This window comes from Diabrotica virgifera, chromosome 6 (genome assembly GCF_917563875.1).
Source record: "Diabrotica virgifera virgifera chromosome 6, PGI_DIABVI_V3a".
NCBI lineage: Eukaryota > Metazoa > Arthropoda > Insecta > Coleoptera > Chrysomelidae > Diabrotica > Diabrotica virgifera.
The window spans coordinates 113794302-113810227 of NC_065448.1; positions in this window are offsets into that span (position 1 = coordinate 113794302).

Genomic DNA, 15926 nt, shown 5'->3' on the forward strand with positions numbered 1-15926 from the left:
ATTTGGTATTTAATAAAGTAACAGAATTTACGTGGGTTTCTTGGGTTTCGAGAGGGCTAATAAACGTATTTTGGGGTTGGATGCAAAGTGCTCAAAATATAGCACAATGGACAAAAATGAGGAAGGCCTATGTCCAGCAGTGGACGCAAAGTGCTGGAGGATGATTAAACTTATTTTGGATTTTGACTTTAGGATTACTTAAGTCCCTAAAGTACTTTGATAAAGAGTTTTCTTATTATAAAGTGTTTCGGGTGGTCTAACAGAAGTATATCCAAACAGGAGTTCGTACGGTATAAATCCGTGAGTTTTTGTATTATAAAATATTTCGGGTGGTCTAATAGAAGTATATCCAAAAATAAGTTTGTACGATGTAAATTCGTGTGTTTTGTTTTTTGTGTTATTGGGACAAATAACTGCATAGGGCAGAACATTGAAAGGATGTTCATCGGAATTTTTTGATTGAATAGTTCTTTCGTTTTTATATTTTAACGAAATATTTGTTACTCGTTCTTCCTCGTTAATATGTTCTGTTCGAAGTCGAGATTTGATATTGTTGTTTCGCTCACTTTTATCAGTGAAATAATTTACCAAGTTATCGTTTGACTGAAAATTTAGGATAGGGTTATTCGAAGAGGGTTTAATTTCGGTATCGGAAAAATCGATAATTTTGGGAATTGTTTTTCCGTTTACTATGGGTGACAGAAATTCTTCTTTTTTATTCACGTGTACTAACGCGTTGGGGGTATGGACTTTATCATTTTCTTTTTTATACAAAATTGCATCTGTATTCGACAGATGACATGTTAGATTAAATATTTGCTCAGACCTGGGATCTATTTTAATTTGATTAGGAGATTCATTATTGTTACACGAATTAGTTTCTACTTTGTAGAGAGGTAATGTTTTAAAATTCGTGATTAATGTTTTGTTCTTGATGTCTATTGAACATTCGTAATGTTCAAAAAAATCGAGGCCTAAGATTCCATCAAAATCAATATCTAGATCATAAATGAATACCTTATGGGGGTTTCCTTTTTGAAACGGGACTAAAGTTGATTCAGTGACAAGAAGTTTTTGGTCTGTAATACCTTGTATGGTAATACTTTCGGGAAAACGCGATTTGAAAATTTTCGCGGTATTTTATTTAAAGATGGAGGTACCAGTACCGGTATCGATAAGTAGTTTAAATTTGTTTGCTACGTCTGTTATATAATAGAGATTTTTGGAGTTTACAGCATGAGATCTCACAGAAATTCCTGATCTGGAAAATTCAGAGACGGGTTCATGTCGTCCAAATTTAGGGTTTGGATCTGATTTTCTATTTGAGACAAAGGTTCGCTCATTGAAATGGCATTGTCTGGTGGGTGGTTTTGATTTGAAACTGTGAGAAAATCCTGATAGTCTTGGCTATCAATTAAATCGGTTGATTGATCGAATGAAGGGTAATAATCAGGAGGTGGATAATTATTATCGGAAAAATCGTCATACTGATAGCTTTCAATTGGATCTGGGGTATAATAATTAACATAGTCAGCTTCATAGTTAACAAAATGAGCTCTCTGTCTATCATTCGAAAAATTTGGGTTTTTATGAATTACAGAAGGACGTATTTGTGAGTTATTTTGATTGAATTGAGGTCTTTGCTGGTGGTCGTTAGGTCTAGTGTTTTGGTAGTTATTATTAGGGCTGAAGTTTGGCCTCTGAAAGCCATTATTTTGGGCATTATTGAAGTTTTGATAGCTACTGAAATTTCGAGTATCGTTAAAGTTCTGGGAATTATTTTGCGAATTTTGTCTAGAGCGACATTCGTTGTTTGAGTGGCCAATGCGTCCACAAAAGGTGCATCTAGATGGTTGAAAGTTTGGTCTTCTAATGGGTTGATTATTTTGATTGGGTCTTGGAGGATTGGGGCGATTGGTTTTCTGTATCTCGAAATAAGATAATTGTAGCTCTCGTCTGATGCGGACCTGAGCTTGAAGAAGGTCTTTCGGATTACTAGCACGAACAATATGTGCAATTTTTGGATCTAGGCCGGTCAATAAGGTATTGAGCGCCATTGATTCGATTAGTACGATTTGGGCTTGTTTCTCTTCAGGAGTGAGGCCAGATTTCTGGATATTGGCATGCATTTTTGCATTAAGGACTTGGACACGATTGAGGAATGTAAGAGCCGATTCATTTGGAAGTTGTTTGACTCTCTGTAAATCTTTTATGAGAGAAGATAGGTCTCTAGTGTCTCCAAAGTGGGAATTAAGAAGTTGCTTAATTTCTAGATATGATAAGGGATTTCTAGAGCTTATGAGTTGCGCTGCTCTTCCGCGAAGTTTATTTTTTATGTGAATTACTAATAGTTGTTTTTGATCACGCGTAGACATATTGTAGGCATAGTCACAAGCATTTAGAAAAGTTTGTAAAAATATTTGATCGCCTTCAAATTCGGGTACGATCGAAAATATTTCGGATAGTTTATAAGGTTCTACTTCGGGTTCATTCTCGATATGAGATACGGGGACTGCGGGACGAGAAGTATTACTGTTGTCAGTCATGATGATCAAATAAATTTAAATAAAACAGGTAATCAATATATCAAAAAAATAAAAAATGGTCAAATAAAACAATTTAAATATGAAATAATCAAAATATCAAATAATAAAAATAAAAATGGTCAAATAAGTCAAATGGAATAATCAATATATCAAATAATAAAAATAAAAATAGTCAAATAAATCAATTTAAATATCAAATAATAATCAGAAATAATAAAAAATATATCAGAAAATGTTTTTATAACAACTGTCCGATTAGCGAAATGTGCGTGTTTCAGACGTGTATATAAGAACAATAGTGAAAATAAAGGAATGACGATTAACAGAATAAACGTCAAATAGTTAAAAGATAATCAGAAAAATATTTAGTGGTTGTATTTAGTATTAAAAAAAATGTTCTTATAATAACTGCCCGATGAGCGAAAAGTGCGTGTTTCAGGCGTTTTATAATAACAATAAATAATAAAAAAAAAATTGACGATTTACAGTATAAACGTCAAATAATGAGAATAAATATGTACTTGTTTTTATTGATTTTCAGTATAATCAATATTGGAATATCGAACAGTATTCAATAATAATAATATTAATAATAATATTGTAAAATAATGTAATAATAATATACGAGATGATTCAATATTAGACTTGCACTAAATCCAAAAACATCTAGTCGTCTTGTTCTCGACAGCGTCTCTACCAGGGGCTTCACCAGGTGTTCCTAATCCGTAGATATCTGCAAAGTGATGACGGCTCTGCCTTTTAGATGGTTCGTTTCTGAATCAAAGGATTGGAATCCACCGTTGTCAGTTAGGCTTTTCCGTGTTCTAACAACGTTTCCAGATCCTACTGACTGCGCCAATTTTTATATCACTTAAAACTTTTTTGACTTTTTAAAAAATATTTTATTTTGAAAATACAAGAATTAAAGTTACATGAATGAAATCTAAATTATTACGAACCAATATTAAACACCGGCGAATGGTTTTATATGATTTACAAAATGCTGAGGTTGTGAGAAAGCCTGGACGTAGTAGTTCTCCCTGACATTGGCATTGAAACTGGATGCGTCGATTCAGATGGCTGACACCTGATATATCCTGATGGGAAATAAGTAGGTACTTCATTATTAAGGTTAGTTGGTAAAAACGGATATAACATATATATATATATATATATATATATATATATATATATATATATATATATATATATATATATATATATATATATATATAATAGAGAGATAAAATGAATAAAACAACATAAATAAAATATATAGAATAAATAAATAGAATATATAAATAAAATTTTTATAAATAAAATACTTTGGTGCTTGATTTCTGGTATAACTTATTTTCCATGAAACTCTTTGAGACCTGGCCTCCTGTTTCACCGGTGGGCTGTATAGGGGCCCACTAATGTTCTCCAGGAGGCCACCTCTCATCATTTCACTGTTATTTTTCTTCTTATACACCCTTTTGGGGTCCCTTTCCCCTCCCCTGCCGATCACCCACGCACGATATGCTGGGCATTGCATCCGGTCCATCCGGTGCCCCTCCTCCTTACAAGTAAGACAGTACGCAGTGTTGTTACACTGTACCGCTGTATGACCTGTCTTTAAGCAGTTGTAACAACAAGCTACCCTGCTCTCACCCTTACACTCATAGGTGATGTCCGTAGTGTAAGCACTTATAACACCTCGTGGGGGTATACCTCTCTGAGATGGGGCACCACACCCAGCTTATCACGATTGTGTTATATTTTTTGAGTTCTTCAGCATTTGTGGGGCGCACGGCTATGGTCGCGCTCTGCTCCCCATTTCGGTTGGTTCTGAGAATCTTTATATGCGCTTCATCTTTTGGAATCCCGGTGTATGCATTTATAGCGTTTTCTAATATATCCTGGGTGACCCCGGGGTCCATGCCGGTTATGGTAAAGTGGTTTTCTTTCCGTCTAACAGCCATGTTTAAGCCGAACATCCTCGTGTCCATCTCTTTCCTTAATTTGTCGGCAGCTCCTTTCCCCTTTAATTTCACTAAGATTTTTAATCTATCTACTTTCACCCCTATCTTCCCCGTGTTTATCTTTTCGTTCATTTCTTTTAGAACATCGGTATACTTTTTCTCCCCTGTTTTAATCAGGAGGGCTTCCTCCTGCTCATGCCTGGCTCCCTTGTCCATTTATTTTCCTCGGATAACTAATTCCCATATTATATTTTCCCCCTACCCACGAATTCCAAAGCTTTCCGCACCTTTTCTTTATTGATTTCATTATTTATTATCACTCGTATTGTCTCCAGCGGCGTTTCCCTTTCCTTAATTTGCTTTAAGGCCTTCTCGGCCATTTCGTACATACCGTGCTTCTTTATTTTTACAACATACGTGAACCATTCTCTTTTTTCGCTTGCCATGGAACTTTTCTTGACATTCTCTATTTATTCCACGTTCCCTTCTTTACATCCCTTGATGATTTCATATACGTATTCCCGGATGGTACGTATGACACTTTCTACCCCTCCTTCTTTAATGTCGCTCTTTGTTACAATTAAGCATTCTTTTTTGGTTATTGTCTCTTGTAGACCCCCCTGTTCATATTTCGTTTTTTCAAATACCTTCTCTTCCCATTTCTTTTTGTATATCTGGCTAAAATTATTTATGTCTCCCCCTTTGTTTAACGCTTTTATTATTTTCTCTGTTTCTTTTTTTGCCTTTCTTGTTCCAGTTTTATTTTGCACTGCTCGCATTTCACTTTCTCTTGCACCGTTTGATTTTGATTCTGACTCGTTTTATTTTGGATAGAGGTTATTCCTCCAATTAACTTTCTTGCTTTAGCCTTATTCTCCCCCTCTATAGGTCCTTTATCATTTAGAATATCCAATACCTCTTTCAATTTTCTTTGGACTCTTTCGATTTCCGTCTCCTCTGAGTATTTTTTGCTCTCTTCTCTCTTTTCTCTTTTAAATTTTTCGTTCATTTCTAGGCTATCGCCTTTCTTTTTTTTATTTTGCTGTATTTCTTCCCTGTCCGCTTCGTCGAACAGGAAAGCTGTTAGGACGCTCTCTTCTATATCTTGCCAGTATGAATCGCCTTGCTCTTCTTCTCTCCGTTCTACTTCCTTATCCCCCACTTCCACAATTTCCACTGAGGCGTCTTCCTCCACTTTGTCTCCTTCTTTTTCATCTTCTTTGTTAATTTCCTTTAACAGGTCCTCTCCTACTAGAGTCGAGTGCTTTGGAGGACCCGACCTATTAATCTTTGGTTGTTTATTGTGCCATTCTAACATTTCCTTTTCGAACTTTCGTTGTTCTTCCTCTTCTGTTCTGCCGTCTTGCGGCCGCTCTTCCCCGTTCTCATTGGTTTTCCCGTCTTCCTTATTCTTTTGCCTATAGTCGTCGTCGTTATTCTCTGTACCTTTGTTTGTATTTGTTTGGTCCATGTGATTCCCACGAGTAGGGACGTACTACACGTCCGGCGCGGCAGTGCGCCCTTACCGCGCTAAGGCTAGGTTACTTCGGGAGGTCGACAGGTAACCCGAAGGGATCGTTTGTGATGCTCTTACCCTCGCATCTTTCATACCTTTGGCACGATACCTTCCACCGTGATAGTGGGGATTATTTTTTGAGGTTTACTCCTCTAGTCTTTAGGCACTCTGGAAATTTATCTTTTTCGAAGGAATCATTAATTAGTGAGACGAGAATTTCCAACACATTTTCTGTGAGATTAGAGAAAAATTTTATAGATAGTCCATCAGTACTACAGGATGATTTGCTTTTGATACTATTGATTGTTTGCATCAGTTCAGAGTTATCGACTGGTCTTAAAAATAATGAATTCGAGACCTTTCTTGAATTAGGGAGATAGGAAATGGGATCTTTTTGCGGCAAAATAGTTGATGTTATATTTTTACTCACATTAACGAAGTAATCGTTTAGACTTTCAGGATTTGGAAGGGAAAATGATTGAGCTGTGTGAGTTTTATTTCGAAGATCGTTTATTATAGACCAAGTTTCTTTTGCAACACTTTTAGAGCTTCCCAGACGATTTTGATAATAGGCTTTTTTAGCTGATTTGATAAGTTTTAGAGATGTTGTCCTGTACTTTGTGATATATTCAGTGACAGAAACATTGGTAGTAAATTTCTTGATGTATAGTAGTGAACGCATATTCTTGGCTGATATGCGGATACCTTTCGTAACCCAAGGTTTCCGATGTTTTGGCTTAATAGGAATTAAAGGAAATGCCTTATTGAAGATGCGGAGAAGCTTATCTAGAAAAACACTGAAATTATAGTCCACGTCTATAGAAGGAAAGTGCCACTCAGAAGTTAAGCATAAATTTTGGAATTTACGAAAATTCTGGGCGAAAAAAATCTTACCTAAACGTCGGGTTTTTGAGGAGGGTTTGCTGAAGATGTTAAACTTCGTATACACTGCTTCATGATCAGATAGTCCCGCATTAATAACTGTAGAGCAGACATCAAGGGGTGAGAAATCTGAGACAATATAATCGATTATGGTAGATGTAGTTTTTTTAATCCTTGTAGGAGAATTAACGTGCATTAAGAGACCAAAAGATTAAAATATGTTGGCCTGGGACACTTGGGTAGCACAAGCAGCAGCATAATTAATGTTAAAGTCACCGCATAGAATTTTTCTGCTTTTATGAGGCAGGTCATCTAACAAATTTAGCAGGTTCTGAAAAAATAGTTCCACGGTAGAGTCAGGTTATCTATAAATGCAAATAATGTAAAAATTAAGATTTTTATTATAAACTAAGGAAAACTCAAAGAAGGATTCACTTAACAAAAAGTCATATTTTGTTACCAGAGAAAATCATTATTTCTAGAAAGAATCAGGGTGCCTCCATGAGCCGAACTTGAACAATCATACCTGGCAATTGTGGTATATTTTTCTACAAAAAAGGGTTATTTATTTCAAGCCAGTGCTCTGTAACAGCAACTATCTGGAGAAATCCTAATTCTTCCAGAAATAAAAATAATTCATCAGTTTTATTTCTTATAGAACGAATATTAATCAGAACCATGCCAAAGTTGTCATCACTAAAATAATTTGAGGTTTCTAGTCCCTCAGAACACGTCGTGTTATTTAAAAATTTCGCTTTGGAGAGCCAGTGGAATATTAACTTCGGTGACATTTCCTTGACTTTTGTAGGTGTATATTCTTTCCGAAGTAAGAAAGGACCTATAAGCGGCAAGATCAGCTTCCACTTCAGCTGGACCAATTCCATAGGCATCGTTAAATTCTAGAACTTTTCGTAGTTCTTCATTCTTATTAGGTAGTCCTTCCGAAGCCAAGAAGAGTTTCACGCTGGTGTTGGTATATCCATCATAAAACATAAAATACAGAAGCAGGCTGGTCATGTAGAAAAGAAAAATGTAATTTAATTGCTTTTAAGATATAACTTACCTTAGTACGAAAGTTGATAATAACCGAAATACAGGGTGTCAAAGTTAAACTTTTATTTTATTTATTCTTAAATATTTCCTGAGAGGTACGGGATAATAACACGAAATTTGGCAAGCGGGTATTTTTTGGACCAAAAAATCTAAATTAGCTACCAAAAATAATTATTACCCAGAGGGCGCCACACACGCCTTTCAGCGCTCATTTAATAGGTTCAATTTTTTTTATTACCCATTCTACACACTTTATGAATCAAAACTTTTATTCTTATAATATTTTTACTTAAAAAAGTTATACTACATTCATCTCGCTAAACTCAACAGTTTTCGAGATAGACGCATTTTAAATCAGCGAGGCAACATCATTTTTTGCATAATACCATTGTAGTTACACCCGAAAAATTACTTAAAACCATAAAAATTTCCAAAAATGTATTGCAAATTTCTTCAAATGGAATTTGCGATGCAATAACATAAATATAAGAACTGGCACAATTATTATGGTTTCAAGTTTATTTTTCGGGTGTAACTACAATGATATTATGCAAAAAATTATGTTGTATCGCAGATTTAAAATGCGTTTATCTCGAAAACAGTTGAGTTTAGCGAGATGAAAGTAGTATACCTTTTTTAAGTAAAAATATTAAGAGAATAAAAATTTTGATTTAAAAAGTATGTAGAGTATAAAAAACATTGAACGTATTAAATGAGCGCTGAAAGACGTATGTCAGAATTTGGTATTAGTTTTGAGAGTAAACTAAATGTAAGACCAAATACTTACGATGTCGGGATAGTATCACCGTTGCATTTGGTTGTCTTTTTAAAGACAGATCACATGATATGATTTTTTTGTGACGGCTATTCTTGAGTTGGGGTTGATTTCATGTAATCGAATGAACTATCTTTCAGTAAAGTCGTCTCAGGAACGAGGAACGCAACTCATAAATATTGGCAATATCATTTTAAAGTCTTCTACTTAAAATGTATGTGTCTGAATTGCCGATATAAATGAGTCAGATTAAATTAATTATTAGAAGCATTTTTTACTAAGCAACATTTTTGTTTAATTTAGTAATATTTTGTATTTTGACAACGACATCCGATTTGGGCGTCGAAACGTTAATAAAATTAAAATTTAATAAAAAATTTTGGTCTTGGTAAAAGGTAGGTATATTATTTGAAAAAGCCCTATAGGGCTACAAACATCGAACAGAACGTTTTCGCTCTAAAAAGAGCATCATCAGTGTTGCCTAAAATAAGTATAACCATATTAATTATCAAAATGTTAAATTTAAAATGATGACCAAGGTAGAAGCAAAGTTTGGTTATACTTATATAAGGATGGATATAATCCCTAAGGATACGGCCCTAGGATAACATATGACTCCCACACCTTGTAAGTGGGTCAAAGGTAACAAATTAGGTCATTATGTTACAAGAGCTGACAGGCAACTAAGATGTGAGATATCAAAAGCGAATATGTCTGATGTCAAGACAACAATTGTCAATGGAACTTGAAGTATCATGAAAAGTTGGTTACACAGCTACTAAATTTATAGTTGTTTATAGTACAAGCAATGATAACAGCTAACATCAGTGTGTTGGAGTTATAAAAATAAAGAGTTAGTGAGAATAGATTATCTAGATGTAAAATAGAAGGGGGGAATTTGAGTACCCACAATCATCAATGAAGTGTACGTAAATTGATGAAGAAAGGTAGGCAAAACAACATACAGAGAATGTAATGTATGGTTTGTGTTTTGAAATTAGATAATTTATATTTGTGAACCAACACAAATGATCGCTGAGAGACTGACTGAAAAATTAGAGACAAAATAGGGGTCGTGATATCAAATGCTGAAAAAGTTGTAAATGCAAAATCTTATTTATCAGTTAATAAAATATAGATGGGTTCATCAACACAAATTTACAAGACTGAAAAGGTTGTATTACAAGCTTAGTCCAAATTTCTTTATTATGTCCTTTTATGTTAAATAACATCTAGGGCAAAGAAAAATTAATAACTTGGGTAAAAGTGTCTAAGCTACAACTAAACTGGGGTCAGATGAAGAAAAGTGTTGAGTAAGATTATTGAGTATATGAGAAAATTAAAAAATTGTGTTTATTTAATTAAATTAGTAGATAAAACAGAATAAAAAGGTGGATAGATCCACCTATATAGTAGATAGAGTTTGTGGTATAAAAAGTAAATTTGACATCACTATTGAGACTAATGAATATTATTGAGAGACTGGGGACTCCAGAGACCAGGCAACCAAACAAACCAAATGATGAACGAAAGGTTGGCTGAATGGAATAACTACTAGATGTGTGACACTTGAAAGATTTATTGTACAATATTATTGGTTGATTTAGTTTAGAATGAAATAGTTATGATTGGACACTAAACGAAAAACGGTTTGAAAAAGATGATGTGGAGAGAATGGGATAGATATTGAATAGATATAGTTGTGTACAAGTTGTGACAAATGGATGTTGTGGATATAGTTGAAATTGCTTTGTTTGGGAGAAGAAAAAAAAATTTTTTGAAGAAAGGATTAGATGATTATCGAAAATTGAGTGAACATGTGGATGTGAATAAGAAGAGAAAAGAAAGAAATAGAAACAATATTAGTAGATGCGAATAATTAGGAGAAATAAAGATAATATAAGAAACAGATTTATAATGTAATTTATGAGAAAAGTTGACGATGAAACGGTTGAAAGTCACGATTGAAAGACACATGGCGATTAACACAATTTGGACTTCTCTGTTTCTCTTTGACTATTTCAAGGTCCTCGTAGAGGTCCAATCTCAGAAAGTTTTTATCGGGAATGTTATGTATTAGGGATACGTTATCAGGGATATTGAGAGTATAGCTGTTTTGTTTAAGATGTTGAGAGAAGGCTGATGTATTCTCTCTTTTAGTATGTTCAAGTGAACGGGAGGCAAGTGACCTACAAGTTCTCCCTATATATGTGGCATCACAATCAGAGCATTGCAATTTATAGACACCGCTACGATTCATGTAGTTAATAGGGTCTTTGGAGTTGGAAAGGCACTGTCCTAAATTACTTGATACCTTAAATGAAATTTGAATGTTATCAACTGATCTTTTAATAATATCTCTAATATCTCCAGACAAACGTTCATGATGATATGGTAAGGAAGTGTAAATGGGTTTGGTGGTCAAATCTCTGGGGAACGCAGCCTCTCTCAAGACTCTCAGTTGTCTCTTATGGATAAGCTTGTCTATGATGTTAGGTTCGTGACCATTATTGAAGGCTATCTGTTTGAGAATGTTCAATTCTTTGTTGTAATTGGATTGTGATAGAGGGGTAGTTTCTAAACGGTGTATGAAACTGTGAAATGCTGAATATTTGTGTGAAATGGGGTGATTAGATGATAGGGATATGACATGGTCCGTCTGTGTTGGTTTACTATAGATACTGAAATCGAAATGGTCATTTAATCTGGTGATAGTGAGGTCAAGAAAGTTAATGGATTGGGATGATTCTAGTTCCATGGTGAACTTAATATTAGGATGGATTTGGTTGATTTTAGAAAGAAGTGAATCAGCTGAATTAGAATTCCCGGCTGTGGATAACAAACAGTCATCCACATAACGAAACCACTGTAGAATCTCCGGATTTTTCATGATCTGTGTGGATTCTAGATGATCCATGAAAATATCAGCTAAGAGGGGGGATAGGCAACTACCCATGGCTAAGCCATCAGGTTGTCTGTAAAATTCAGCATTTCACAGTTTCATACACCGTTTAGAAACCACCCCTCTATCACAATCCAATTACAACAAAGAATTGAACATTCTCAAACAAATAGCCTTCAATAATGGTTACGAACCTAACATCATAGGCAAGCTTATCCATAAGAGACAACTGAGAGTCTTGAGAGAGGCTGCGTTCCCCAGAGATTTGACCACCAAACCCATTTACACTTCCTTACCATATCATCATGAACGTTTGTCTGGAGATATTAGAGATATTATTAAAAGATCAATTGATAACATTCAAATTTCATTTAAGGTATCAAGTAATTTAGGACAGTGCCTTTCCAACTCCAAAGACCCTATTAACTACATGAATCGTAGCGGTGTCTATAAATTGCAATGCTCTGATTGTGATGCCACATATATAGGGAGAACTTGTAGGTCACTTGCCTCCCGTTCACTTGAACATACTAAAAGAGAGAATACATCAACCTTCTCTCAACATCTTAAACAAAACAACCATACTCTCAATATCCCTGATAACGTATCCCTAATACATAACATTCCCGATAAAAACTTTCTGAGATTGGACCTCTACGAGGACCTTGAAATAGTCAAAGAGAAACAGAGAAGTCCAAATTGTGTTAATCGCCATGTGTCTTTCAATCGTGACTTTCAACCGTTACATCGTCAACTTTTCTCATAAATTACATTATAAATCTGTTTCTTATATTATCTTTATTTCTCCTAATTAGTCGCATCTACTAATATTGTTTCTATTTCTTTCTTTTCTCTTCTTATTCACATCCACATGTTCACTCAATTTTCGATAATCATCTAATCCTTTCTTCAAAAAAATTTTTTTTTCTTCTCCCAAACAAAGCAATTTCAACTATATCCACAACATCCATTTGTCACAACTTGTACACAACTATATCTATTCAATATCTATCCCATTCTCTCCACATCATCTTTTTTAAACCGTTTTTCGTTTAGTGTCCAATCATAACTATTTCATTCTAAACTAAATCAACCAATAATATTGTACAATAAATCTTTCAAGTTTCACACATCTAGTAGTTATTCCATTCAGCCAACCTTTCATTCATCATTTGGTTTGTTTGGTTGCCTGGTCTCTGGAGTCCTCAGTCTCTCAATAATGTTCATTAGTCTCAATAGTGATGTTAAATTTACTTTTTATACCACAAACTCATCTATCTATCCACCTTTTTATTCTGTTTTATCTACTAATTTAATAAACACAATTTTTTAATTTTCTCATATACTCAATAATCTTACTCAACACTTTTCTTCATCTGACCCCACTTTAGTTGTAGCTTAGACACTTTTACCCAAGTTATTAATTTTTCTTTGCCCTAGATGTTATTTAACATAAAAGGACATAATAAAGAAATTTGGACTAAGCTTGTAATACAACCTTTTCAGTCTTGTAAATTTGTGTTGATGAACCCATCTATATTTTATTAACTGATAAATAAGATTTTACATTTACCACTTTTTCAGGATTTGATATCACGACCCCTATTTTGTCTCTAATTTTTCAGCCAGTCTCTCAGCCATCATTTGTGTTGGTTCACAAATATAAATTATCTAATTTCAAAACACAAACCATACATTACATTCTCTGTATGTTGTTTTGCCTACCTTTCTTCATCAATTTACGTACTCTTCATTGATGATTGTGGGTACTCAAATTCCCCCTTTCTATTTTACATCTAGATAATCTATTCTCACTAACTCTTTATTTTTATAATTCCAACACACTGATGTTAGCTGTTGTCATTGCTTGTACTATAAACTGATAATTGTTGTCTTGACATCAGACAGATTCGCTTTTGATATCTCACATCTTAGTTGCCTGTCAGCTCTTGTAACATAATGACCTAATTTGTTACCTTTGACCCACTTACAACGTGTGGGAGTCATATGTTATCCTAGGGCCGTATCCTTAGGGATTATATCCATCCTTTGGAATTTGCTATGTTAGCATTTTGATGTGACTTTTAGTCCATTTTTGAAAGGCTTTGACCTTCGTATTTTTCGGTTGGCTCACCATGTTCTTGTAAGTATAACCAAACTTTGCTTCTACCTTGGTCATCATTTTAAGTTTAACATTTTGATAATTAATATGGTTATACTTATTTTAGGCAACACTGATGATGCTCTTTTTAGAGCGAAAACGTTCTGTTCGATGTTTGTAGCCCTATAGGGCTTTTTAAAATAATATACCTTTTACCAAGACCAAAATTTTTTATTAAATTTTACTTGTAATTAATGGTATACAGCCAGCTACAGGAAATTCTTCCTTGTGGATTGTTAATAAAATTATTTTTTCAATTTAATTGTGGCTTATTTCCCAATCAAAATAGTTGATTATAAAAATGCCACAAGGAAATAGCTTCAGAACAGCGTAATATAGTGAAGGCATGGTAAAGGCAATGTTTGCTTTTGGAGTTGTTTTCCACGTGGTTTTCCATAGAAAAGCTTTGCATATATACCTGCATTTCATTCCCGACACGATGTTTAGGATATGACTAGAAAGATTGTGTTGAATCTGAATATTTGTAAACCAGTTAATTTTCTCGTCGGCGTCACGACGCGTCGACTTCCATACAGAATAGTTTGTATCTTTGTACGGCGTCGGGTTTTCTAAATAAATTTGAGTCGACTTTTTCTTCTTTTAACGTATTTTGAAGTCTTATGATAATTCTGTTTAGATCTGTTTTGTCAATAAGAGTGTATGATTTGCCACTTTCTCATAAGTCTTCTGTTCTCTTCAATAATTACCTGAGTGCAATTTTTTGTACTCAGAGACTAATTTTTGCTTTCCTTATATATTGTTTGTCCAGAAATAGCACTTATAGTCCCTCTGTTTATGTAGAAGTAATAAAATGTTTGTAATTCCAAAGTAATACGAATGGTACTATCTTTAACAAATCAGTAAAAATTGTCGGATACGCAGATGATATAGACATCATAGGTAGATCTAAAGAATCTTTGGCTGAAGCATTTCGGTCGTTAAGAGCATCTGCACAGAGAATGGGGCTAAATATAAATGTTCAAAAGACCAAATATATGTGTTGCACTAGGTCAAGCAACCCGACACCTACAAGAATAATAATTGACGACCTAGAACTGGAAGGTGTCGACACCTTCATATACTTAGGCTCGCTGCTAACTAAAGATAGCAATGTCAGTGAAGAAATTAAAAGAAGAATAGTGCTCGCCAATAAGTGCTACTATGGCTTAAGAAGACAGATGGCCTCAAAAATACCTAGAAAAATTAAATTGACTGTCTACAAAACACTAATAAGACCAGTGCTAACATATGGCTCAGAAACTTGGTCACTTACTCAGAATGACCAAGAACTGCTCAAACGTTTTAAGCGAAAAATTTTAAGACGAATATATGGTGGCATAAAAGAACAAGGTTTGTGGCGCAGGCGTTACAACTTTGAGTTGTATAGAAATTTTGGAGAACCTGACGTTGTACAATTCATTAAGGTAGCACGCCTTAGATGGATAGGTCATGTAATCAGGCAAGAGGAAGATGCCATAGTCAGAAAAGTTTTTGACCGAAGAGGGCCGATAGGACAACGAGCAAGAGGAAGACCGAGACTTAGGTACCAAGACAACATAGAAACTGATTTAAAATCTATTGGAATTAGAGCATGGAGAAGAGTTGCCAGACAGGGGCGAATGGAGGATTGTTCTGAAGAAGGCTTTGGCTCATAAAGAGCTGTAACGCCACTGATGATAATGAATAAGATGTTATACTTACTTAATTTTCAATTTATGTTTTTGTTTGTAGTGGCTAGCTCGTTGATTTGTTCCGTTAGTAGGTACACTTCGGAATATATTACAAGCCGTTTGGTTATTGGATAATATAGGACTGAAGGCTTATTTCTGAGCGTGACCTGAAATTCTAAATAAACTAAAATAGCAAAATAATTTGACGTAAGTTCCCAACATAATAATTATATTGCTAAGCAGTTCAGAATCTTTAGTCGCACAGAAATCTAGAAAATCGAACATTTTATTTGGATCTGTAGGCCAATAAGTTCATTTTCCTGTAGAATACTGTAGGTTTTTTTCTCGGTATTGACTTTAGCAGTTGTCTACCCCTTGATGAGGATAATCTAGAGCCTCAGTGGTGATGTTTGCAGATAAGACTGTCCTCCTGTTATGAACTTGTGTCGGAGTAAAT